Here is a 6,702-nt window from a genome sequence, read left to right as displayed (position 1 = left end):
CCCCTCTGTCCTCCCGTCCATCCATGCTGTGAATGCCCCATGGAATCCTGCTGGACTCAGAGTGGGCACAGTTGCTCGAGAAGCACAGGAACTTGCTGGGTGTGCTAGAGAAACCATTTCTTTGTTTTTGTTTGTTTGTTTGTTTTTGTTTTTTTGTTTTTTGAGGTGGAGTCTCACTCTGTCGCCCAGGCTGGAGTGCAGTGGCCGGATCTCAGCTCACTGCAAGCTCCGCCTCCCGGGTTCACGCCATTCTCCTGCCTCAGCCTCCCGAGCAGCTGGGACTACAGGCGCTCGCCGCCACGCCCGGCTAATTTTTTGTATTTTTAGTAGAGACGGGGTTTCACCGTGTTGGTCAGGATGGTCTTGATCTCCTGATCTCGTGATTCGCCTGCCTCGGCCTCCCAAAGTGCTGGGATTACAGGCGTGAGCCACCGCGCCCGGCCTAGAAAGCCTTTCTAAGCAGGCAACAGAGCAATGATGCCACTCTCTCAACAGGATTTCTGGAAGGCCCAGCACTGCAGTACCAGGGATGACCCAGGGCTCTAAGCCTTGTAGGAGGCTGGCACCTCAACCATGGAGACAGACGGCTTCTTTCCAGAGCACAGCCTCAGGGCTCCCTTTCAACTGATCTGCCCTTGGCTGATGCAAAAGGATGTAATGTCTTTTCCCAGAGAGAAACGAAATACTTTCTATATACGAAGCTGAGAGACCATCAAACAATTTTTTCCAAGCCTAGAAGTTTCATGGGGAAGAAAATAACAAAAACATGTAAGCCAAATCAAACCAAACCAAATCAAAACAAAAGCAACTCTGAGAACAGAAACACACTAATGAGATTTCTGAGCCTTTACAAGCTTCTGAATAATTCACGCAACCACAGCCTTCCTTCTTTTTTGTTTCTTAGGATTCCCAGGGTAAGAGGACTCAGCTTTGTCATGGTCCCTTCCAAGTGGCATCCTGTCCCTGCTTACACACCTCCAATGATGGGCTGCTCACTACCTCCCAGGCTGTCCCTTGTATTACTCTTAACTTTCGTCACCAGAATGTGCTTTAGATAACAGTAAGATGGGTCCAGAGATCCCCCACGCCAGACTGGTTGTCTAGTGTAGGCATTGAAACTCTGGATTCTGAATTAGACCTCCTGGGTTAGAATCCCAGCTCCACCACTTACGAGCTATGTACAAGTAGGCAACGTGCCACACTGCCCTGTGCCTCAGTTTACTCACCTGCAAAATGGGGGATCACACGCTGTACTTATCCCTTAGGGTTGCTGAGTGATAACACTCACATGACTGTGTGGCGCATAGTGCTATACGAGGGTTTGATGCTATTCTTTTCTAAATTGTGATGACTTGGGACATTCAGCAGTGCAGTCTTCTCTGGATTCTCCACCAAGCACATACAGGTCTGTGCACTTAGCCTGGACAGCTCTTTGGACTTACACCAGGCAGCCATGTCCCAAAGGCACAGTCATGGCACCAGGAGGGAAAGGCCGGGGAAAGACCGGGACACTGGGCACTACTCTGTCCATCCACTGTGGTAAGTTCTGGTGCTGAAAGCTCAGGTCCTCTATCTTCCCTTTAGATGATGGCCTTCTGGTCTCATTTTCTGATTCACTGAGGCTCATCTAGAGACACTGGACGTGAATGTTCGCGTAGCTCGTCACCCTCTTCTTCTGCAGGAACCTATGTGGCTGCCAATAATGAAGGGTGTCCCCTAACTTCACTCACCATCTGCTTTCAAGCCTTGGGATCTGGTAAAGGAGCAGTGTCCCAGGTGGAATTCCCCAGGACTGGGACCAGGAACCTGTTGCCTCCTGCTGAAGACAGCCCTGAGGACATCTGCAGGCACTCTTAGTCCCCAGAGATGCTTCATCCCCCAGCCCACAGACCCACTTTCCTGGCAGTGCTTTGCCTGTCTCTCTCCTGGGGATGCCCCACTGGAAACAGCTAGAGAGTAGGTGAGGGACAGGAGGATGGAAAGGATATTGGGCCAGGTCAAAGTACATCACAGATGGAAAACATCCAAGTGACCTGGATGGGACACCACCCATGAGTGTGTCCCGCTGGGAGCCCCCGCTAACCTCAGACTCTCAGGAAGTGAAGCTTCCATTGATTCACACTTGCCAAACCATGCACCATCTGACCCTCACAGCTTCAGGGTAGCCACGATCACCGCACTTCACAGAGGAGCGAACTAGGCACAGAGAGGCTGAGAAAACCGGGGTGACCAACCATTCTGGATTGCCCCAAAAGGAGGAGTTTCCTAGGACACCAGACTTTCAACCAGGACAGTCCTGGGTAAACTGGGACAGTCGGTCATGCTGCAATTAAGTGACAAATTTGAGATGCAAGACACAGCTCTGCCTGACATCCTGGTCTGAGCTGCTTCCACTCTAAACAGCTTTCCAGAGGAGGGAGAATTTAGAAAGATCTGATCGGCAGTGGTGCTGGAATCCCAAGTGTTCTCTTCCTGCAGGAGGGGGAGGCTGAGTTCAGTCAACAAATGAGACAGGAAGGCCCAGAATCCAGCAGGGGCCAGAATTAAAGGACTTTCTTCTTAGCCATGCTCTGTTGAAAAGAACGTAGTTTTCAAAACATTTTAAAACTTTTTTGCGTGGTGGACTTTGGCCTTTCCAAGTAAACTTATTTGCAAAACTGTACCAAGTTATACCATTTTGGTTTGGGTTGCTCTCCTTTCATATAAAAACTACCAAAGAAAGCCATTACTGCTGCTTCTCCCCTTACTTTTCTTTTGAACGAATAAGAAATGAAACAGTACCTGTTGGCTGAAGACCAAAACATCAGTCTACAGCATCTGGGCTTTAGAACCAGGATGCTTTTCCTGCTGCCTTGGAGGTGGCTCGGTTTTTAATTACAAGGCCAGCAAAAGACAGTACTCGCTCCTGACAATGGCACTAGGGTCATTCTTCATGAGGACAGGGTCACAGTGGCCACTAGTCATTCCAACCCTGGTCTCAGAGATTGCCACGCCTCAGGGCCACCTTCCACTGTTTGATCTACTCAGGAATCCTGGTGGGATCAGATTCAATAAATAAACTAAATAAACCTCCAATGAGGTTTAAATAAAGCTGTAACACAGCTTGCAGGCGGAAGCATTGTGACTGTTAAGATTTCATAAACAGTCGGGATGTTGCCTGCACTTGCAGGGGGATGAAACTTTAAGAAAGCTCCAGAGAGGCTGCTCCGTTTCCTTTCATTTGTTTCCTGGCCCACCGCTACTCTCATCTCTTCCTCCCTGCTTTCCTTTCCTACCCTGACCAACTTGCCTGTTTGCCACTCCTAGTGAGTCTGGCTGAGAGTCTTGCTGGGTGTGAATTAGACCACGTGAAACCACTTAAGGCCATTAGACTGTTAAGTGGAGAATCAAGTCCCGACTAACACAGAGGGGCCTGAGCTCACTCTCCAGCTGCCAGAATGAGGGCAAAAGCTCATCTGAAAGTTCGTGAAGATCCAGCTCCCATCTGAAGACACAGGGAGGCACTTGTGCCTTGGAGAACCAATGACATGGAATGTAGTCCTGGGAAAACCTCCCTTTGTGGCCTGGGCCTGTGAAGCAAATGGCACTTTCAGCCTTGGGTCATCAGACTGACCCTTATGTTCATTAGAGTCGGTGGCTTTAAGCCATCAGCTGCTGAGGCAGCTTAACTCATATACATTAGTGGGAGGATGAATGGAAATGCTGTGTTTGAGAACTGAGAGGCTAGTGGCTTTTCATAAGGTCATCACGATGCTTGGTGAGCCTCAGGCCCAGCCTCTGATGGACCTTCCCACAGCCATCCTCACACGCCCTGAACCACAGACATGAGCGTCCACCTGAGCTGACAGCCAGGACTCTGGAACACTGACTCTCCTGTAGTGGAGTGAATAGTATCCCTCCCAAATTCACCTCCATCTGGAACCTCAGAATGCGACCTTTCATGAAAATAGGGTCTCTGCAGATGTAATTAAAGATCTTGAGATGAAATGCAATGACTGCTATCTTCACAAGAAGAGGAGAGGACACAGAGACTCACACAGAGGCAACAGGACATTTGATAATGTGAGAGAGAGATTGGAGCTGTGCTGTCATAGGCCAAGGTTTGCCAGTCGCCTCCAGAGGCTAGGAAGAGGCAAGGAGGGTCCCATCCTAGAACCTGCAGAGCGAGCATGGTCCTGCCAACCCTGATTTAGACACCTGGTCTCCAGAACTGCGAGAACAGATTTCTGTTGTTTTAAGCTAGCACATTTGTGGTCATTTGTTACGGCAGCTCGAAGAAGCTAACCACCTTCAATGAACAAAAATGAGGACCCAGAATTCTTCCAGGTCCTCTTCAAGTTGTAGAGGTAATCTCCCTGCTTTTTGCCCAAAAGAGTAAGAATTCTAACTCTACCCTCCTGTCCTTCTCTCTGGCTGAGGGTGGCTAGGAGGAGGCCTTTTGCTTGTGTTTGTTTTACTTCGAGTCCTTGTCAGGTAAGGACCCACTTTCTACAAAGAAAAGGATGTCCTTCAGTTGCACCTCTGGACCTAGAAATTCCATTTGCAGCCAGATTTACACCACAAGTGCGGTACCTTCGGCTTCTGTCACCATGTTTAGCAGTCCTCCCAGGCTTGGTGGCATTTCTTTCTGTTGTCCACTGCTGATCAGAGGGAACTGTGAACACCAGCAAGTCCCAAACTCATAGCCTGGGGAACGTCCAGCTTGTCAAAGACATTGGACCCATGATGGTGGCTTGGGGAAGGTTTCAGAGTCAGGGAATCTCTTTGGCTTTAGCTTTCTAACTTCTGGAGCCCAGAATCCCTTTTGCCAATATATTCCAATCTGTACTTCCTGGAGCTGTAATGCCCTGCAAAATATTAACGGTAATGTTAATGCTCTGCAAAATGTTTAAATATTTAAACATTTTTAAAGCATCATGATCAAATATGTCTGGGAACTTCCAACATAAATATAATTAAATGACTTTCTTACTGCAGAACTTCTCAGAGGCTTTAATATGCCAAATACAAGTTGTACCCCTCCAAGCAAAGGGTATGGTATTTGGGGATTCTCAAGTTTGTTCATCATAGTTTTTCCTCTGTGTTCTGCCTGCCTCTGCCTGACAGTGCTTTTATGAACTTCAGCAATGAAGAAATCCCTTCCTTGCTTCTCTTCCATGTCACTCTGGAAGGAAGTCACTCTGCCCCTCCAGTTTTTCCCATAAATCCATGTAATTATGCAGCTTCCTGATCCGGAACTTTTCACTAGGTCTCGAACCCCCATGGCGAGAGTTCACTTTTGAATGGCGTAAAAGACCCCCCAAAATCCAGAGCCAGGCAACCTGTCCTGCTCAGTGTCTACCATCTGCACCCCTCGAAATGGGCCTGAAACTCGTGTGGTTCTGAACCCACGGCACCATCACGGCGTTGCTCTTGCTGTCTGAAACACCAGCTGCCTGGCTCATCTGACTGACAAACAAGGACACATCCTTGAGGTTTTGTGCCCACCCCTCAATGCCTCCCCTTATCTGGATCAGGAGCCTACCTCTGAGCCCACACCCCTGAGCTGACCACAAGATCTGCTCCTCTACATAATAATTGTGTTAGCCAGAGTTCTCCAGGGGGACGGAACCAGTAGCATATATATATGAATAAAAGGGGATTTATTCTGGGGAATCGGCTCACATGGTCACAAGGTGAAGTCTCACCACAGTGTGCAAGCTGGAAAACCAGAGAAGCTGTCAGCGTAGCTCAGTCTAAGCCCAAAAGCCTCAGGGCAAGGGAAGCTGATAGTACAGCCCCAGTGTGAGGCTGGACGGCTGAGAGCCCGGAAGGCTGCTAGTGCAAGCCCAACAAAGGCCAATCTAGAGTGATGTCCAAGGGCAAGAGGAGAAAACGGCATCCCACTTTAGAAGAGAGAGAGAGAGAAGAACGAGAGCCAGCTGGGTACCCCCCTCCCTCTGCCTGCTTTGTCCCAGCCAGGCCCCAGCTGATTGCATGGTGACCCCACGTTGAAGGCAGATCTTCCTCCCTCAGTCCACTGACTCATACCACAATCTCAGGTAAACCCCCACATAGACACCCAGAAACAATGCTTCACAGACATCAAGGGCTCCCTCAATCCAATCCATTTGACACCTAACATTCACCATCACGATAATGTACCACTCACTGGCCTGTCTGTGATGATCTGGATGGTAAGTCCTGGACAGGTCTTGCCCACCACACCATCTCCAGCATCTTCTACAGTGTTGGACACTTCCAGGTCTTCATGCACCTGCTTCGTGATTTGACACATTGGGGTCCTGGACATTCACCGGCCATGTTGTTGTTGTTGTTGTTGTTTGTTTTTTGTTGTTTGTTTGTTTGTTTTTTAAGATGGAGTCTTGAAACAGCCACCCAGGCTGGAGTGCAGTGGCACGATCTCGGCTCACTGCAGCCTCTGCCTCCTGGGTTCCAGTGATTCTCCTGACTCAGCCTCCTGGGTTGCTGAGATTATAGGTGCACGCCACCACCCAGGGCTAATTTTTATATTTTTAGTACAGATGGGATTTCACCACGTTGGCCAAGCTGGTCTCAAACTCCTGGCCTAGGGTGATCTGCCTGCCTCGGCCTCCCAAAGTGCTGGGATTACAGGCATGAGCCACTGCACCCAGCCCACCAGCCATGTTTTTACTGCAGGGTGAGGACAAGCCCATCGGGTCTGTAAGTCACCCTTATTTA

Source organism: Piliocolobus tephrosceles, chromosome 9 (assembly GCF_002776525.5).
Source record: "Piliocolobus tephrosceles isolate RC106 chromosome 9, ASM277652v3, whole genome shotgun sequence".
Lineage (NCBI taxonomy): Eukaryota > Metazoa > Chordata > Mammalia > Primates > Cercopithecidae > Piliocolobus > Piliocolobus tephrosceles.
This window is presented reverse-complemented; position numbering follows the sequence as displayed.